The 21,610-nt window shown below is 44.8% G+C and overlaps 1 pseudogene across 1 annotated transcript in view; it reads right to left on the bottom strand.

Moving 5' to 3' along the window:
- The window catches only part of LOC309889515 (very low-density lipoprotein receptor-like), a 149,099-nt pseudogene that overhangs the window by 31,712 nt on the left and 95,777 nt on the right, over positions 1-21,610 (bottom strand). The window contains exon 2 of the transcript in view: positions 15,647-16,747. The product of the transcript in view is annotated as a very low-density lipoprotein receptor-like (transcript). The remainder of the gene's footprint in view (positions 1-15,646; positions 16,748-21,610) is intronic.

The raw sequence follows: 21,610 nt of genomic DNA, 5'->3' as shown, positions 1-21,610 counted from the left end.
GGCAACTTCAATATTCTGAAATTAATAATAAAGTGAAGAATGAAATTACTGGAAGTGAAGCTGTTCCACTTTTTTTCACTTCTGGCATTAAAGTCTAATAACATTATTTCAAGTTAATCTGAATGCTTCAGTTTCAGACAGAGCTGTTACAATTACAGTTCATGAACTCCTCCCATAACTAATCCATAAAATAAATAAGTTCAGCTACAACTACATCCCTTTATTTCAGTTTTGAAAAAAACAGTGAAATGAATACACTTTGGGTTTGTTTGCTTCCACCCCACCCACCCCATCCACACCCTTTCCAGACTTTCAGTAGCTGACAATTTAACAACAACAACAAAAATAAAGGAAATTTCCACGTGGATAGTTGCTGATATGGTTGGCTGTAGATTACATCAGCATCAGAATGGTATGGTGTTGTGTAATCTTAAAAAATATTAGAATCATAGAATATCATAAACTGGAAGTGACCCACAAGGATCATCAAGTTCAACTCCTGGCTCCACAAAAGACTATCCAAAACTCAAACCGTGTGTGTGAGAGCATTGTCTAAATGCTTCTTGAACAGTTTTGGTGCCATGACCACTTCCCTGAGGAACCTGTTCCAGTGCCCGACCATCCTGTCGGTCAAGATTTTCCTAATATCCAAACTGAACCTCCCTTGATGCAGCTATATCATTCCCTCGTGTCCTGTTGCTGGTCAGCAGAGAGAAAAGATCAGTGCTTCTCCCTCCACTCCCCTTTGTGAGGAAGCTATTGACCACAGTGAGGTTACCCCTCCGTGCTCTCTTCTCTGAGCTGATGTGGTGGTTTTACCATGCTGGGCAGCTAAACCCCACAACCGCTCTCTCACTCCCCCTCCTTTAGATGAGGAGGGGGAGAAGTAAAGCAAAGAACAACTCACGGGTTGAGATAAGGATAATTTAATTAAAGGGAAATAATTATAATAATTAAATAAAGACTACCATGAACTAAACAATTTAACTAAGGGGAAGTAAAAGGGAAAAGGGGAAAAAGGGAGGAAAACAAACAAACAAAATAAATGAAAGCTATATGGAAGTGCAGAGGAAAGAAATTACTCTCTACTTCCCACAAATGAGTGATGATTGACCACGTCCTTGAAGCAAGGCCTCAATGCACGCAGCCGGTGTTCGAGAGGAGGACCGACGTTTTCCCAAAGAGAGCCCACCCCTCCCCTCTTCTTCCTGTTTCCACCTTTTATTGCTGAGTGTGACATCACATGGTATGGAATATCCCTTTGATTGGTTTAGGTCAGCTGCCCTAGTGATGTTTCTCTCCTCACTTTTTGCCCACCCCCTAGGAGGGTTAGAGAAAGGCCCAACGCTGTGCCACTGCTGCTCAGCAGTAGACACAACACTGGTGTGATAACACTGCTGTTCCAGCTACAAGTGCAGAGTATGGCACTGTATGGGCTGCTCCCGGGAAAGTTAACATTCCAGCCAGACCCAGTACAACCTCCACCCCTTATTCCATAACATTTGTGTCACACTCAGATCCCCATACTTTAGCATACAAGCATTCTCATCATTATCCCTTGTCCTTTAACAGGACAAGGATTTAACAGGACAGGATTAATAGGCAGGTGTATCTTTTCATTCCATAGGTCTTTCTTGGAAAATGTTCATAAGAACTGTTGATGATTAGGTCTTCATCTGCCAAAGTGGCCACTCAAGGCAGGCGGAGTTGGATGTCTGGACACCAGCACCAGCTTAGCTCAAGTCCTTGTTGCACTGCCCGGCTCCTTGCAAAGTTGACCTGTCGTTGATCCTACAGCATCTTCCTTCAACATATAACTTAGATTACAGATTAGTTTTCTCTCAAGGTCAAATCTCCTTGAGGCACACACTTATATCCCCATTCTTTTGCATGACCCACCAGGTATACCCCGGTCCTTGGGTGAAGACAATCCCACGAGTGGGTTTGCCTTTTCCCGAGGCAGGAGCAACCCACACTGCCTTCCCCATCCACCTTCCTATATGCACTACGGGAACTTTAGCTCCTTTCACAGTGTGTAGGGGTTTTGTTTCGGCAGGACCAGCACGGCTGTCAGACCCCCTATTGTTAACTAGCCAAGTGGCTTCTGGTAGATTTATGTCCCATTGTTTCCACGTCCCAGCACCTAATGCTCGTAACATAGTCTTTAACAGTCCATTGTACCTCTCAACCTTCCCAGAGGCTTGTGGGTGATAAGGGATGTGGTACACCCACTCAATACCATGCCTCTTTGCCCAGGAGGTAACAAGATTGTTTCGGAAATGACTCCCATTGTCAGACTCAATTCTCTCTGGTGTACCATGACGCCACAATACTTGTCTTTCCAGGCCCAAGATAGTGTTTCGGGCCGTGGCATGGTTTACAGGGTATGTTTCCAGCCACCCAGTAGTTGCTTCTACCATGGTGAGTATGTACCGTTTGCCTTGGCGAGTTTGTGGGAGTGGTCCGATATAGTCAATTTGCCAGGCCTCACCATATTGAAACCCTAACCATCTCCCCCTGTTCCAGGGAGATTTTACCTTCATGGCTTTCTTGATTTCAGCACAGGTCTCACACTCATGGGTAACCTGTGTGATGGCCTCAATGGTCAAGTCCACCCCTCGATCACGAGCCCATCTGTAAGTGGCATCCCTCCCCAGATGTCCTGATGTTTTATGGGCCCATCGAGCTACAAACAGCTCACCCTTACGTCCCCAGTCTAGGTCCACCTGAGCCACTTCAATTTTCGAAGCTCGATCCACTTCTTCGTTGTTCTGATGTTCTTCAGTAGTGCGACTCTTGGGCATGTGGGCATCTACATGACGTACTTTAACATCCAGGTTTTCTACCCGGGCAGCGATATCTTGCCACAGGGTAGCAGCCCAGATAAGTTTACCTCTGCACTGCCAGTTGCTCTCTTTCCATTGCTGCAGCCACCCCACAGAGCATTTGCCACCATCCATGAGTCAGTATAAAGATACAATACTGGCCAATTTTCTCTTTCGGCGATATCTAGGGCTAGTTGTATGGCTTTTAATTCTGCATACTGACTCGACTCACCTTCCCCTTCCATGGCTTCCACAACTTGTCGTATGGGATTCCACACAGCAGCTTTCCATTTCCGATGGCTCCCTACCACACGACAGGATCCGTCAGTAAACAACGCATACTGCTTTCTGTCTTCTGGTAACTCATTGTATGGTGGTGCCTCTTCAGCACAGGTTACCTCTTCTGTTGGCACTCCGAAATCTCTGCCTTCCGGCCAGTCCATAATCTCTTCCAGGATTCCTGGGCGATTGGGTTTTCCCAATCGAGCCCACTGTGTAATTAACGCTATCCACTTACTCCATGTAGCATCAGTTGCATGGTGTGTAGTGGGAATTTTCTCTTTGAACATCCAATGTAACACAGGTAGCCGTGGTGCCAAGAGGAGCTGTGCCTCTGTACCCACAACTTCTGAAGCAGCTCGAACACCCTCATATGCTGTGAGTATTTCTTTTTCAGTTGGGGTGTAATTGGCTTCTGATCCTCGATAGCCCCGACTCTAGAAGCCCAGAGGTCGACCTTGAGTTTCTTCTGGGGTTTTCTGCCAAAGGCTCCAGGTGAGCCCATGCTCTCCAGCTGCAGTGTACAGTATATTTTGCACAGCTGGTCCAGTACGGACAGGCCCAAGGGCTACTGCACGAGCTATGTCTTGTTTGATTTGTTCAAAGGCCTGTTGTTGCTCAGGGCCCCACTCAAAATAGTTCCTCTTTTGAGTCACTCGATATAGAGGACTCCCAAGCTGACTATAGCCTGGCACATGCATTCTCCATAATCCCACGAGGCCTAGGAAAGCTTGCATTTCCTTTTTGCTAGTCGGCGGAGACATTTCTGTTATTTTATTGATCACATCCATTGGAATATGGCGACATCCATCCTGCCATTTTACCCCCAAGAACTGGATTTCCTGTGTAGGCCCCTTGACCTTGCTCTGTTTAATGGCAAAACCAGCTTTCAGGAGAATTTGGATTATTTTCTTCCCTTTCTCAAAAACTTCTTCTGCTGTGTTGCCCCACACGAGGATGTCGTCAATGTACTGAAGGTGCTCAGGAGCTCCCCCTTGCTCCAGTGCAGACTGGATCAGTCCATGGCAAATGGTAGGGCTGTGTTTCCACCCCTGGGGCAGCCGATTCCAGGTGTATTGGATGCCCCTCCAAGTGAAAGCAAACTGCGGCCTGCATGCTGCTGCCAAAGGGATGGAGAAAAATGCATTAGCAATATCAATTGTGGCGTACCACTTGGCTGCCTTTGACTCTAGTTCGTACTGAAGTTCTAGCATGTCCGGCACTGCAGCACTCAGTGGTGGCGTGACTTCATTCAGGCCTCGATAGTCCACTGTTAGCCTCCACTCGCCATTAGACTTTCGTACTGGCCATATAGGACTATTAAAGGGTGAGCGAGTCTTGCTTATTACTCCCTGACTCTCCAGTCGGTGAACCAACTCATGGATGGGAATCAGGGAGTCTCGGTTGGTGCGATATTGCCGTCGGTGCACCGTTGTGGTAGCAATTGGTACCTGTTGTTCTTCAACCTTCAGCAATCCTAAAACAGAAGGGTCTTCTGAAAGGCCAGGCAGGGTAGACAGCTGCCTAATCTTCTCTGTGCTCAAAGCAGCTATGCCAAAAGCCCACCGGTATCCTTTTGGATCCTTGAAGTACCCTCTCTTGAGATAGTCTATGCCAAGGATGCACGGAGCCTCTGGGCCAGTCACAATGGGATGCTTTTGCCACTCATTCCCAGTTAGACTCACTTCAGCTTCCAGTACAGATAGTTGTTGGGATCCCCCTGTCACTCCAGAGATACAGGTGAGTTCTGTCCCTTGGTAGCCTGATGGCATTAAGGTACATTGTGCACCAGTGTCCACTAAAGCTTTGTATTCTTGTGGTTCTGATGTGCCAGGCCATCGGATCCACACAGTCCAATAAATCCGGTTATCCCTCTCCTCTACCTGGCCAGAGGCAGGGCCCCTCTAGTCCTGGCTGGAGCGTCTGCCACTTAATTCTTGCAAATGAGAGGTAGAGGTCCCTTCATCATGGTCAAGAATAACATCAGCTCTTCTACTGCCTCTGGGGTACTGCCCAATAGAAACTGGAGCAGCATTTTTCTTAGGAGCCCCTCTTCTTGCTGCTGTATTTCCTTTCAGTTCACATACCCGAGCAGCTAGGGTTGAAGTAGGTACACCATCCCATTTCCTCATATCTTCTCCATGGTCACGCAAATAAAACCACAAGGTGCCACGTGGTGTACGTCTTGGGTACTCTCTCTCTTGAGCAGGCGAATGCTGATTCTTAGTGGCTGAAGTATCACTCTGTCTAAATGAGGGGGAATATACTTTCTCCACAAGCTTGTCAAGTCCTTTAGACAATTTCTCCACAGCTGAGACACAGGACTGTAGCGGAGCAGAGAGATTGTCTTCATATTTTTGAAGCTGGCAGGAGACATCATACATTGTTGGTCCCATCCCCTCATCCCAGTGAATTGCTGCCAGGGTACTGGCATGTGCTGATGGTGCACTCCGCACAAATTTACGCCACATGGATGTTGTGCACTGGACTTCATCGGGGTCTTGAGGTGTCTGGGCATTGTCCAAATCACTATAAATCATCTCCCGCACAGCTAATTCCCGCAGATGTTGGAGACCTTTATCCACAGTGGTCCACTTGCCTATGTGATATACAATATCTTCCTTATGGGGATATCTTTCTTTGATAGCTGCCAGGAGTCGTCTCCAGAGGCTGAGGGCCTGTGCTCCTCTCCCGATTACTTTGTCGATTACCCTTTCTCTAGAGAGGGATCCCAGCTGCTTGGCTTCATTGCCTTCTAACTGTAGGCTACTGGCCCCAGCATCCCAGCATCGGAGCAGCCAAGTGAGGATGTGTTCACCTGGGCGTCGACCATAATCCTTTCGTATTTCTCGCTTCTCACTCAGGGATAAGGATCGAGTGATTTCTGATTCCTTTATGATTTCCGTCTCGTCTTCCTGCTGTTTTTGTGATGGCTCTGCTTTAGAGGTGCCTGCCAATTCCCCTTCTCCCTCCTTCTGAGGAGAGCCTTCTTCCCTTACTAAACGAGCTGACCTCCATTTCCATTGTTTTGACTTGACTATGGGGGCGACTGATACCATAGTTGTTTGGTCCTCTGGGTCAGCCACAGCGTGTGTTACTTGGTCATCAGATTCAGAGACTTCCTCCCGCTCTTCAAATTGCTGGATGATGTTAAACAGTGTTTGATAGGAATAAACCAGGACCCAGCACAATGCTGCAAGCTGTTGTTCTCCGGCATTATCAGGGTCAGGACATACAACTCTCAAACATTCTACCAAGTTTTTAGGATTTAGCACTTGCTCAGGGGTGAAGTTCAAAACTATTGGAGGAGACACTCGTGACAGGTATCTGCTAACATCATCCCACACACCGTGCCACTCACCACAAGACTGTTTCGGGACAGATTCCCAAGTAAGTTTTCTAAACAATCGACTAATCTTAGAGAGAAAATGAAACCTGTTATTCAGAATTAGAAATAGCAATACATGGGTTACAGATGGATCTTCAAAATACTCCCAAACTGTTGTAATTAGCCCACTGTGAAAGAAGGGAAAGGTACTATTCCTGATATTATTAATAAACTGGTGTCCAGATGAGAAAAGGAAGGCAGTGTAGTTCTGAATATTCTCTGGAAGATAGTTTCCATGGGACCCAAATGATAACAGCGCAGAGCCTGAATTCCAGATTAAACCCAAGGTCAGTGCTTGGCAGCACAGCGAATTAAAAAAAGTGAACACAGATTGTAGCACTTTGTCGGATCGGATATATAGGAGAAAGGAGAATATGACACGGATTGCATGACATATGAACAAAGCTATTATTAACAGGGCAAGGAACATGGTTACTAGCAAGCAAGTATGTTAGTTGTATGCGTTTAATCAATTCTATTGTTATCTCAACCCTTCGTGCCCCACGTTGGGCGCCAAAAAGGACTGTGGTGGTTTTACCGTGCTGGGCAGCTAAACCCCACAACCGCTCTCTCACTCCCCCTCCTTTAGATGAGGAGGGGGAGAAGTAAAGCAAAGAACAACTCACGGGTTGAGATAAGGATAATTTAATTAAAGGGAAATAATTATAATAATTAAATAAAGACTACCATGAACTAAACAATTTAACTAAGGGGAAGTAAAAGGGAAAAGGGGAAAAAGGGAGGAAAACAAACAAACAAAATAAATGAAAGCTATATGGAAGTGCAGAGGAAAGAAATTACTCTCTACTTCCCACAAATGAGCGATGATTGACCACGTCCTTGAAGCAAGGCCTCAATGCACGCAGCCGGTGTTCGAGAGGAGGACCGACGTCTTCTCAACGAGAGCCCACCCCTCCCCTCTTCTTCCTGTTTCCACCTTTTATTGCTGAGTGTGACACCACATGGTATGGAATATCCCTTTGATTGGTTTAGGTCAGCTGCCCTAGCGATGTTTCTCTCCTCACTTTTTGCCCACCCCCTAGGAGGGTTAGAGAAAGGCCCAACGCTGTGCCACTGCTGCTCAGCAGTAGACACAACACTGGTGTGATAACACTGCTGTTCCAGCTACAAGTGCAGAGTACGGCACTGAATGGGCTGCTGCAGGGAAAGTTAACATTCCAGCCAGACCCTGTACAACCTGTAGGCCCTTCTCCAACTTTGTTGCACTCCTTTGTACACGTTCTACTATTTTTATAACCTTCTTATACTGTGGTTCCCAAAACCACATACAGTACTTGTGGTACTGTGAAGTACCCTTCAGAGTACAGTGGGAAAATTACGTCCCTTTACAAGCTAGCAATGCTGTGCTTGATGCATTTTTGGCCCTGCAGGATGCCAGGGCACACTCATGTTCAACTTGCTGTTGACCAGAACTTCCAGAGTCTTTGCTTTGGGGCTGGTCTTCAGCCTCTTTTCCCCCAGTCTGTACATATAGCCAGGGTTAACCTATCCCAGGTGCAGAATCCAGCACTTGCACTAGTTAAATTTAATATGATTGGTGATTGCCCAGCCCTCTAATCTGTCAAGATCTCTCTGGTATGTTTCTCTGCCCTCAAGGGAGTCAACAACTCTTCCTAATTTAGAACCATTTGCATTCTTACTTAGTATTCATTCAAATCCTGCATTCAGATAATTTATAAAAACATTGAAGAGAACTAAAATGGAGATTCAGGGAAGGCCTGTAGTAACAGGCCACTAGCCTGTTGTAACCACATTTACTATAACTCTGTGAGCTCTACCCATTAAATAATTGTTCACCCACTATACTATGCATTTGTCTTTCTGTATAGTGGAATATTGTCCGGGGGATACTGTGAGAAACAATATCAGAAGCCTTGATGAAATCCAAAAAGATCACATCTACTGGCTTCCTTTTGTCAACTATATGGTCAATCTTGCCACAACAGGAAAGTTAGTTAAACAGGACTTCCCCCTTGTGAACCTGTGTTGACTATGACCAATGACCAATGTTTTTTTTGCAGTTACTGAAATTATGAGTATCTACAGTTATTTATGCGGGAACTTCATGTCTTTTAGTAATTTCAAGGCAAGAAAATGCCCCGTGATACATAATTTCACTGTCCAATTGTATTTAATGAGACTTTCCAAGTGGAAGTCAAAATTTGATTCAATATATTTAAGAAAACGCAAGGGTCAGGTAACTAAATTTGAGTTTATCCTTAGCTAATCCTAATGTCTTTTCAAGATTTTCTGGTATTTTCTAGACATGACAAGGTAGGATGAAATTGGTAAAGGTGCCTGTAAGAAATTCTTAGACATGAGACGTGAGTGACTGCTCTGAATTTAGACACTGGGTTAATAGCGTAGAAATATATAAGTACATAACCGAAGATACCAAATGTCAGCTGACACTTCAAGAAGCCAAAATAATTCTCTAAATAACTTTACATGATTAACAAATAATGTGTTTTGTTTAGCTTTTCTGCTCTTCAGCAGCTTTTGTGACAAGAAAAGAGCATGGGATGACTATTTTTGAACATATTCTTGGATAGTGATAATGTTTTCAAACACTGATAATTAGAACTATTTGAGAGTTAGAGTATAAGAAGAAGGATTTGTTACTGCACATTTGAAAATGGCCACAAGGTTCTTACACAACATGTTTGTGCTAATGGATAGCTGATATTGTATGTATTCTTTCTTGAATTATCTTCAAGTTTTAAAAAATGCTTAGCAGTGAATGATGAGATTCAAAATTGAACGGACTTCATCCACCTAGTATATGTGTAGGTAGGATACAGATATATCTGAGTGATGAGTTTAATCAAGAACTGTTTCTAATTTTTTAATGGGAAAATCTTGAAGAATCAAAAATAAAGTCTTCTTGTATTTGGCTACATCTTTGGTAATATAAAGTATTGAACAGCATTAATGTACTACCTAAAACACACATATATGTGTATATAATTATAGTGCCAAATCTAAGCTGTATACAGCTGATACAGCTTATACAGCCATCCATAACTCTGGAGCTTGGTATAGCAACCTTTTTGATATAGCTGTTTATGAAAGGTGTTATTTGATCCTAATGAAATAAATAAATAAAGGAAAGGAAAGGGAAGAAGGGAAGAAATCTTTTAATTCAATTTGAGGGACTTTCTCATTTTTTTTGTTCGTTTGTTTGTTTCTCTGTAGAAAAAATGTTTGAAATTAATTCCAAAATATTTTTAATTGCAGGTTGTTTCATTATTTTTAAGACTCAACAAACTTTTCAATATATTTTTATTCAAAGATAAAGATCAAATGTCTATTGTTAAATTTAATGATGAAAATAAATATTTGATTTTTCTCCTGCTCTTCTTGAATTAAAACAGTAGGGTACTGTGAAAAAATATTTGATCAAAAGCAATCTTTAATAGTTACAGAAATCAACAAAACTAGTTATTCTTGGGTTTAGATGAGGTTTATATAGTACAGACTCCAGTCTAGTTATTTTTATTATTCTTATGGACTAGGCTACCTGCAGCATTTACTGTCAGTACTTTTTGATGTCTCTTGTGCTGAAACATAAGAATATTTTCACTAGTATTACTCAATAAAACATTGCCAAGTTAAAGGTGAGAATACACTGAAATTAATCATTTTGATAACACTTGGATTTCAGATTGGAAAATTTGGAAAAGCATGTATCTTTTTCAGTAGAAAAGGATCTGCACTCTATCCAGATCTTTTTTTTTTTTTTTTTTTTTCCCCAGATCAAGCCTGAAGGAAAGAATTTACAAGACTCTGTACTCTGCCATGCAAATATCTCATGGCTTACATACATGAATATTCAATAAAAAAGTGGCTGAGGAAGACCTAAGCCGCCAACCCTGAGAGTGAGATTTACAAAGGCCTTTCGTAGTTAATGCTCTCTTACTTGCTTCCATCAAATACAAGGTGAATGCAGTAATTTTTGTTTTCTTGTAATGTCTGATTCCTGGTTGTCAATCTCCTATGTGTAATTAACAAACTCAAAGGAATCTTTCTGCTTAGATTTTTTTTCTGACCTCTAAGTACAGAAGTTGTACAATTACAACAATTCTTATAGATCTGTTGAACCATGGCATCCACAATTAACAATCTAATCTCTTTGGCAAATGTTCATACAATTTTTACCAGTTTAATTTAGTTACTGATACCACTGTTACAAATTGGAGGGAACAGATGCCTTTTGCCAAGAAATGGTTTTAAAATATTTTGTGGCAAGATCCCATAGCCTTGAGGTGGAGATAATCCAAGCTTTTCTTTGAAGCAAGAACACCAACAAAGAAAAAATGTCTTCAGTCTCTAAATCATATTGCGTTAAAACAACAAAGTAATATAGCTAGATAAGGGAAATCTTAGCACAGAATATAAGTGTGAGTGAGTCAAAGCAAATAAAAGGAGAAGAAAAACAGCTTTTGCCTTTGGTCTCATTGCACAGAGGAAAAATTGAGAGAAAGAGAATTGTCCTTTCTCCATTCTGCCTTATCAGCAGAGTAATTTTCTATAGCTTTTGCTATACAAATCACCCTCCACGCAGACAGCAAGAAAGTTTCCTTTTCACACCCATCTCTGGGACTGCAATTTGAATTTGTTCTCTACTGCAGACAGATTTTTCTCCTCCTCACTACTGTATGCTGTGTGCCTGCCGGCTCTCCTGCCTTACAAATCCACTTCATAGTCCAGGATGTTCTCCTAGCTCAGCAATTTTGGTTGATCCAGAAGAAGAGTAAATTAAAGTTAATTAATTCTTCCTTCCAGATGGCTCAGTCTGACTCTGTGTAAGACACAAGGTTAGTAATGTAGATATTTCCCTTTTTTACCTATGTGTCATGATGCACTCCCATCTGAACAGAATGTGAAGTGCTCAGAAACCTTGGGATGAGGAAACCAAAGAGCTACTATTTGATGGACCCTGCTACTTCATGGTGCAGTTACACATGACACAAGTATTTTGCAACAGATTGTTATTGCCAACTCCCATTGTAGCAGAAAGGCTTAAAAATTTTTCAGTAAAAAGTAGTGTACATGTAAGAATGGAAATTAATTTTTTTTTTAACACTTGAAACCTGAAGCATACTGTTTTCTAAATTAAATAATAATAACAATAATAATATCATTCCTTTCACTGTGTAACAGGGGAAAAATGTTTTGTTTTGTTTTGTTTTGAATCCTATAGTGTGCAGGTCAACTTGATTGATTTTTGATTGCTTCATGAGTCACTGGGCTTGAGCTGAAATGAGGTACCAGTTCATATGTATACCCTCAGCTAGGTCCGAGTAGCAGAGTTCTGGCCTTGCCCACTTGCCAAAATCGCCAAAGTCACCCTATTTTGTTCTTTCAGTGAAAGTACAAAATAAAAACAGAAGAAAAAAAAAAAAGTGATGTTGAGTTAGAAACACTTGTTGAAGTTTTGGAACATGAAGTTTTTTCTCCTAACTGCTCATGTACCTGGAAGTGTAAGAAATTGCATGTATATCAGCATTTCTAACTTGCATCCTGTTGTATCTGTGCTCCCTGCTGTCTCTACAATTCTGTTCACAAAGAGAGCTAATCAGTAGCCAGACTGATAAAAGGTATTATGTAACTGTGGCATAATGACCACACGGTGTGGTGGTTTTACCGTGCTGGGCAGCTAAACCCCACAACCGCTCTCTCACTCCCCCTCCTTTAGATGAGGAGGGGGAGAAGTAAAGCAAAGAACAACTCACGGGTTGAGATAAGGATAATTTAATTAAAGGGAAATAATTATAATAATTAAATAAAGACTACCATGAACTAAACAATTTAACTAAGGGGAAATAAAAAGGGAAAGGGGAAAAGGGAGGGGAAAAGGAAAAATAAAAAGAAGGGAGGAAAACAAACAAACAAAATAAATGAAGGCTATATGGAAGTGCAGAGGAAAGAAATTACTCTCTACTTCCCAAAAATGAGTGATGATTGACCATGTCCTTGAAGCAAGGCCTCGACACACACAGCCGGTGTTCGAGAGGAGGACCGACGTTTTCCCAAAGAGAGCCCACCCCTCCCCTCTTCTTCCTGTTTCCACCTTTTATTGCTGATTGTGACATCACATGGTATGGAATATCCCTTTGATTGGTTTAGGTCAGCTGCCCTAGTGATGTTTCTCTCCTCACTTTTTGCCCACCCCCTAGGAGGGTTAGAGAAAGGCCCAATACTGTGCCACTGCTGCTCAGCAGTAGACACAACACTGGTGTGATAACACTGCTGTTCCAGCTACAAGTGCAGAGTACGGCACTGAATGGGCTGCTGCAGGGAAAGTTAACAATCCAGCCAGACCCAGTACACACGGACACCAGGGTTCTTTTAGGATCAGTAACTGCTACTTCTTTATTGATGACATAACTTCATTATTCTCTCTTACTGAGGGCCTAACTTCATCTCTCATATCACAGAATCACAGAATTTCTAGGTTGAAAGAGACCTCAAGATCATCGAGTCCAACCTCTGACCTAACGCTAGCAGTCCCCACTAAACCATATCCCTAAGCTCTACATCTAAACGTCTTTTGAAGACTTCCAGGGATGGTGACTCCACCACTTCCCTGGGCAGCCTGTTCCAATGTCTCACAACCCTTTCAGTAAAGAAGTTCTTCCTAACATCTAACCTAAAACTCCCCTGGCTCAACTTAAGCCCATTCCCCCTTGTCCTGTCACCAGGCACGTGGGAGAATAGACCAACCCCCACCTCGCTACAGCCTCCCTTGAGGTACCTATAGAGAGCGATAAGGTTGCCCCTGAGCCTCCTCTTCTCCAGGCTGAACAAGCCCAGCTCCCTCAGCCGCTCCTCGTAGGACTTGTTCTCCAGGCCCCTCACCAGCTTCGTCGCCCTTCTCTGCACCCGCTCAAGCACCTCGATGTCCTTCTTGTAGCGAGGGGCCCAAAACTGAACACAGTACTCGAGGTGCGGCCTCACCAGAGCCGAGTACAGGGGGACGATCACCTCCCTAGCCCTGCTGGTCACACTGTTCCTGATACAAGCCAGGATGCCATTGGCCTTCTTGGCCACCTGAGCACACTGCTGGCTCATATTCAGCCGACTATCCACCATCACTCCCAGGTCCTTCTCTGCCTGGCAGCTCTCCAACCATTCCTCTCCCAGCCTGTAGCTCTGCTTGGGGTTATTGCACCCCAGGTGCAGGACCCGGCACTTGGCCTTGTTGAACTTCATGCAGTTGACCTCTGCCCATCGGTGCAGCCTATCCAGATCCTCCTGCAGAGCTTTCCTACCCTCAAGCAGATCGACACACGCGCATAGCTTGGTGTCATCTGCAAACTTACTGAGGGTGCACTCAATGCCCTCGTCCAGATCATCGATGAAGATATTAAAGAGGACCGGCCCCAGCACCGAGCCCTGGGGGACGCCACTAGTGACTGGCCTCCAACTGGACTTGGCTCCATTCACCACAACTCTTTGGGCCCGGCTATCCAGCCAGTTTCTAACCCAACGAAGCGTGCGCCAGTCCAAGCCTAGGGCAGCCAGTTTCTTGAGGAGAATGCTGTGGGAGACGGTGTCAAAAGCCTTGCTGAAGTCAAGGTAGACCACATCCACAGCCTTTCCCTCATCCACCCAGCGCGTCATTTGTCATAGAAGGAGATCAGGTTCGTCAAGCAGGACCTGCCTTTCATAAACCCATGCTGACTGGGCCTGATCGCCTGCTTGCCCTGCAAGTGCTGCGTGATGACTCTCAGGAGGATCTGCTCCATGAGCTTCCCGGGCACTGAGGTCAAACTGACAGGCCTGTAGTTTCCCGGGTCAGTCCTCCGGCCCTTCTTGTAGATGGGCCTCACATTTGCTAGCCGCCAGTCAACTGGGACCTCCCCCAATAGCCAGGACTGCTGATAAATGATGGACAGTGGCTTGGCCAGCTCCTCTGCCAGTTCTCTCAGTACCTGTTGCAGGAAGCACGGTCGAAAGCACGACAGACACACAGTAGAGTCAGATCATGCTCCCTTTTATTGCCCGAATAGCCTAACTTTTATAGAGAACTTAACAGGGGTGGACAGTGTTTCACACAAGATTATTGGTCAAAAGCACTCAGACAAACAGCTACAAGAAAACAACCCCACCTGCAAGAAAACAACCCCCTTGTGATTAGCAGTCACATAGACCTTGTCCTTGAGGCCAGCTACTGGTAACAATATTTTCCTGAATTCCTCAATTGGGCGATGTGGGAACACTGTCATGGGAACTTCTCATAGTTGCCCTGGTAGCTTGGTTTGCTCAGCTACAGCAAGCCATGGGATTTTTGCTGTTTCAAGAAATCCCTCAACAATTCCCCCTTCTTCTTTTGAGCAAACCAAGCTTGACACAGCAGTTTTACAAGTAACTCTTTAGCTATACTTACAACACACAACGATGATTACCACCACCATAAACCAAATCCTTAATCCCCTTGTGATTAAACCCAGCAACCATCTACACTTTGTTTCAAACAAGTCAGTGAACCATTGATTGAAAGGATTGATACCATATTGAATCTTTCTCATGTGCTCTTTCAGGAAAGTAATGGATTTGTGAATTGACTCATTATGATCAGAAAGGTTTAAACGGTACATTCCCTTAAAGTCCTCACACCCATTCCTTTGAGCCAAAAGCAAGATCCTGTAAAAGCAGATGTCGCAGACTATTTTGATCTGGTAACATCTCCTCAAGTATCTCTGTCGTGGCATAGGCTTGCCTCTCGGCCCAGCATACCAATTTTTCTAAGTTGTTACGTGTGGCCGCAGATGCCACTCCAGGCACTGAAATTGCTAATGCCGCTCTAGCTGCAACCCCACACAATTCAACATTATCATTGCAATCCAATGCAAGCAATGTCCATTTATGTCTGGTGATCTCACGCAACTGTAACAAGCTAGGAGCAAATACAATGAGTTTATCTATGTAACATGGACATCTGATAGCATTTGCAGGGATACCTTGCCAGGCCCCATCCCCACAAATCAGAAGCACATCAGGAGGTAAGGCCAAAGCTGTACAATTGTTCCAAACACTGTAGTTATTACCCCTTGTCTCCATGCTATAAACCCCTAAACCCTGCTTAGCAGCGTCATTGCAATCACAGGTGTTATTTGTGTCTTTGTACCAGTATGACCTTTTCCAGGTTCCTGTAGCAGGATTCATCTGATATCCACGGCTACGTTCACTTTTGTAGCCACCTTTCAGGTTGATACACATTTGACTACAGATACCAAGGTTTTGACATTCATCAATGTCTCCACAGTTTCTCTTGTCTATAAACTCAAACCCAGCTGGACAGTCACATTCATTTATGATGCATTCCTTCAGGGGCTCATCACCCCAGTCCTTGCAGTCTCTCTGCTGGTTACACACTTTATTGATATCTATGCATTCTCCACTTCTGCACTTGAATTTGCCAGGTCCAGAACACTGAATAACATTGTTACAGTTTGCTTCATCAGTGCCATACAGACAGTCTCTCACACCACTGCACTGCCTACTCCCATGGACACAGTTCCCATCTTCACATCTGAAATGGTCTGGCCTGCAGGTCCGAGAAGGGCAGTTAATTTCATCACTTCCATCCTTGCAATCAGGATCTCCATCACATCACCACTTCTTGTGGATACATTCACCTGAGCCGCACTGCACCTCACTCGTAGCACACTTCACTGGAGGTGCAGGCTGGCGGCCACACTGCTCCAAAGATTCATCCGAGTGGTTGGAGCAGTCAGCATCATCATCACACACCCAGCTGATAGGGATGCAGGTAGAACTCTTGCACTGAAACTCATGAACACCACAGGTAGGAGGTGCACACTCCAACTCATCGCTACCATCACTGCAGTCATCTTGAACATTGCAGACAAAGCTTTTGGAAATACATTGCCCACTACTGCATGTGAATTCTGCTGCACTACAAGTCACAATGCCACAACTCTCTTCATCTTCTCCACTGTCGCAGTCCTTTTCACCATCACATTTCCAGGACACTGGGATACACTGGGTTGACTGAGGACCACACCTGATTTCATTTACCCGGCATGTTCTCGTATGACACAGCTCAGCACTCTCATCAGACCCATTTTCACAGTCCGGATCCCCATCACACTGCCATCTATTTGGCACACACTGACCACTGTTGCAGACAAAGTCAGATTCAGCACACGTCTTCTTCACACAAGCACTCTCATCACTGCCATCTGAGCAGTCTTCACATTTTGCTCTAGCACCGTCGGCAGCAGTGCACAGGCCGGCGAGGGCGAGCAGCAGGCAGAGCGCCCCGCAGCGCGGCAGCGCCCGCCACCGCCCCACACCTGTGTCACTTATACTACTCCTATTACCCCTGCTGTTAGTGTCAGTGGCATCCTCCTGGTTCCGTTTCTGTCTTTGTCGCCCCTTACTCTCCCCCTTTTCTTTTTGCCACTGACCATTCACCACAAATGGATGAGACACATGATTACTAGTTAGGAAAGAGAGTGTAACGTCTGCTATACGGCTGCAGGCAGTGCCGGCTGCAACCTTAGAAGCTGTTTGTGAAACAGCCTGCCGGTGGCCATTTGGCAGGGTAATCTGCGTCTCTGCCCTCCTGCCCCGCAATAGAGCTAATTCGTCATTAATAGTCTGTAGAATGTGGCAACCCCACGGAATGTTATCCAGAAACATAGTTATAACACCGATCTGGGGACGAATAGTCTTTTTTGCATTGCAAGGTAAACCTCTTAGAAAAGGAATGCTAGAGAGAAGCAGCACAGCCGCTGCTGCCTCCATGGTTACGTCAGACAGGCTGCAGGGTCCTGATGTCCGTCCCTCTGCTCTGTGCCGACTCGCCACACGGTGAGAGTCGACTACCGTTGTCCACTGACGCCTCTGGTCTCCCGTAGCAACTCGATCTCGGATGGCCCGTATCGCACCGCGATTCCGCGTCTCTCCGCGATTCCGCGTCTCACCGCAATTCCCTTTTCCGCGTCTCTCCGCGATTCCGCGTCTCACCGCAACTCCGTTTCCCGCGGCCCTCCGCAAATTCCACGTCCCGCCGCAACTCTAATTCCCGCGGCCCTCCGCAAATTCCACGTCCCGCCGCAACTCTAATTCCCGCGGCCCTCCGCAAATTCCACGTCCCGCCGCAACTCCGTTTCCCGCGGCCCTCCGCAAATTCCACGTCCCGCCGCAACTCTAATTCCCGCGGCCCTCCGCAAATTCCACGTCCCGCCGCAACTCTAATTCCCGCGGCCCTCCGCAAATTCCACGTCCCGCCGCAACTCCGTTTCCCGCGGCCCTCCGCAAATTCCACGTCCCGCCGCAACTCTAATTCCCGCGGCCCTCCGCAAATTCCACGTCCCGCCGCAACTCCGTTTCCCGCGGCCCTCCGCAATTCCACGTCCCGCCGCAAAACCCCGTTCCCCGCGGTTTTCCGCGTGTCTCAGCGGGAATACCACGCCTCACCGTGAGTCCTGTGTACCGTGTTTCTGGGCCGGTGTCCGGTCCGCTCAAGCGCCGGTCGGATGGGCGCTCCGAAGTCCCGACGGCGCGGCGAGGTCGCGGCGCCGCTGGTCCCGGCGCCGCTGGTCTCCTGGTCTACCTGCGTTCGGATGTGCCGGCGCCGCTGGTGTCCCGCTGCGCTGCGATGTTTGTCCCGGCGAAGCTGCGATGTTCCGTTCGGGTCCTGTTCAGGTCTCAGCCTGTTCGGGCGCCATATGTTGCAGGAAGCACGGTCGAAAGCACGACAGACACACAGTAGAGTCAGATCATGCTCCCTTTTATTGCCCGAATAGCCTAACTTTTATAGAGAACTTAACAGGGGTGGACAGTGTTTCACACAAGATTATTGGTCAAAAGCACTCAGACAAACAGCTACAAGAAAACAACCCCACCTGCAAGAAAACAACCCCCTTGTGATTAGCAGTCACATAGACCTTGTCCTTGAGGCCAGCTACTGGTAACAATATTTTCCTGAATTCCTCAATTGGGCGATGTGGGAACACTGTCATGGGAACTTCTCATAGTTGCCCTGGAAGCTTGGTTTGCTCAGCTACAGCAAGCCATGGGATTTTTGCTGTTTCAAGAAATCCCTCAACAAGTACCCTTGGGTGGATCCCATCCGGCCCCATCAACTCGTGCACATCCAAGTGCCGTAGCAGGTCACCAACCAGTTCTTCATGGATAGTGAGGGCCACATCCTGCTCCCCATCCCCTTCCACCAGCTCAGGGTACTGAGTATCCAGAGAACAACCGGTATTGCCGCTAAAGACTGAGGCAAAGAAGGCATTGAGCACCTCCGCCTTCTCCTCATCTCTTGTAACTAAGTTTCCCCCCGCATCCAGTAAAGGATGGAGATTCTCCTTAGTCCTCCTTTTTGTGTTGATGTATTTATAGAAACGTTTTTTGTTATCTTTAACGGCAGTAGCGAGATTGAGCTCCAGATGAGCTTTGGCCTTTCTAATTTTGTCCCTGCACAGCCTCGCTACATCCTTAAAGTCCTCCCTAGTGGCCTGCCCACTTTTCCAAAGCTTATAAACCCTCTTTTTTCTCCTAAGATCAAGCCACAATTCTCTGTTGAGCCAGGCCGGTCTTCTTCCCTGCCAGCTCATCTTTGGGCACGTGGGGACAGACCGTTCCTGCGCCATTAAGATTTCCCTCTTGAAGAGCGCCCAGCCTTCCTGGACCCCTCTGCCCTTCAGAACCGCCTCCCAAGGGACTCCACCAACTAGTGTCCTGAGCAGCTCAAAGTCAGCCCTCCGGAAGTCCAATACAGTGGTTTTACTGGTCCCCTTCCTGGCCTCGCCAAGAATAGTGAACTCCACCATTTCGTGGTCACTCTGCCCAAGACAGCTCCCGACAATCACATCCTCCACCAGTCCTTCTCTGTTTGAGAAGAGAAGGTCTAGTGGGGCACCACCCCTGGTAGGTTCACTAACCAGCTGCGTCAGGAAGCTATCTTCCACGCTCTCCAGAAACCTCCTAGACTGCTTTCTCAGGGCTGTGTTGTGCTTCCAGGATATGTCAGGGAAGTTGAAGTCCCCCACGAGTACAAGAGCTGACGATTTCGCAACTTCTGTCAGCTGCCTGTAGAATTCCTCATCCGTCTCCTCATCCTGGTTCGGCGGTCTATAGCAGACCCCGACCAGGACACTAGCCTTGTTGTCCCTGCCATGTTGAGGACATAACTTCATTCTTCTTGTTGCATCCCCATATTGAGGACAGGCTCTCTTTTTATACCATTTGCCCCACAGCAGTACTTTTCCACTAACTATTCATTGGTCAACAACTTTGCCCGGCAACAGTAAACACCCAGCAACTTCCATGCCTTAACGGAGTGAGAACAAGCAACTGGAGACAACAAGGTGTCTCTTGAATCACCCTTCTTTGCTCCCTCTAAACTCTTTACATTCCTGATGGCCTCATCATTAAGAGTCCGATGTTATCACCAACCATTGGGCTTGTCGACCCCCATGGCCACACTCCCACATGTAACATATTTCAATATCTTGATATATTCAATCAACTCTAAAGCAAAACAGTGTTAAAATTACTTTAGTAATTTTAGTCATCAGTTAGGCTTCCTTCAGTTTGCTAGAAAGGCATATGCTCAGAGAATTGAAGGTTTACTAAAGTAAAAGTAGTATCAATACTAGAAACTCACACTATTTAATTCTGTAATTCATCATTTTTTTCATTAATGTTCATGATCTCAGGTATGGTGGAAAGTATCTCGGTATGGGTTTTCTTTTCAGAAAAAGATAGCATAGAAAGACATTCATGTATATATAATTAAGGCAGCTGTCTGTTTAGGATACTCTATAAATCACAAGAGGAAAGAACAAAAATGAATCAAATTGGATTTAACTTTTTGTCCAATGTCTAGTATAATTATTTGTTCTTGTTTTCTTTTTTTTCCCCTCTGGCTACAGTTATTTTTACTTTAAGCTCAAACTTTTCACCCCAAAATAAGATAGCATGCTACAACTGCAGGCAATGTCACAGACTTAATTTGGATATCTATATGAGGCAATATTATTTATTTATTTATTTATTTATTGTCTGTTCTTTGTTGGGAGGAGAGGGGGAAGATGTGTTCATATACTAAGCTGTAAAAAAAAAAAAAAGGGGTGCTTTTCTTTTTAAGTTTTGACTGAATCAATGGCAAATGTTTATGAGAAAACAATAGAACATATTTTGCTGTTGCTTGGCTCTGAGAAAAGTAATATTCTGACATGATTTTTGTTATCCATTTGTAATGATTCCACTGTTAAAATAGTGTAATGTATTTATTGACTTGAAATCAGTTTTGCACTGTTGAGTGGTTCTTTACACTCTCCACTACTGCAAAGCAGTTGCAAAGCTAAATCAGCACAGATAATGTTTGAGTGACCTAGATTCATCATAGCATCTCCTTTGTTTCTTTTTGTCTGCTGACAAAAGCAGCCACAGATTTTGAAATTTCCTAACCTATAGAAATGCATCTGTTTGAGCAGGCTCTGACAGTTGACCAGAGAGAAGGAAGAAAAACAAACCTAGCAGGGTTTCAAGGCTAGGAAAATTAAAGGCTTTTTCCTGTTTGTTTGTTTGTTTCATGGCAGTGTGAAGGTGCTTAAGGTACACTTGCAATTCAGCCCTTTTAGTTCTACCCTCTTAGTTCTGCCCTTTCGACAAGAGAATTATAACCATAAATTATGTGCCTTTGAGAATTAAATTAGAACCCACATACTATATTTCATTTGAAACTAGAACATGTCATTTTACTTACTGCAGTTGGAAATCTGGCCTTATGTATTTATAGCCGACTTCTGTTTATTTCAGCAAGAGTTTGAATTTTTCTGATGCTAAGAATCTGTGTTCAAAATATATTTTAATGTTCATTCACTTTCTTATGAGAAAACATATTATTTCATGAATAAATCTACTTTGCTACTGACAGTTATGCCCCATCTATGTTCAAGACCATTATACAGCAAAGTAGCTTTTGTTCTACAAGCATGTATTATGGAAGGACGAGTTGTGGTCAGAATCAGTGGATGAAAAAAAAACTTCAGTGGAGTTAGTGTGTATGAAGACTGTATTTTAGCACAAGTTTGCACTGTAATAGCAC

The sequence above is a fragment of the Aythya marila genome (assembly GCF_965140915.1).
Source record: "Aythya marila genome assembly, chromosome: W".
In the NCBI taxonomy this organism is placed as follows: domain Eukaryota; kingdom Metazoa; phylum Chordata; class Aves; order Anseriformes; family Anatidae; genus Aythya; species Aythya marila.
This window is presented reverse-complemented; position numbering and strand designations above follow the sequence as displayed.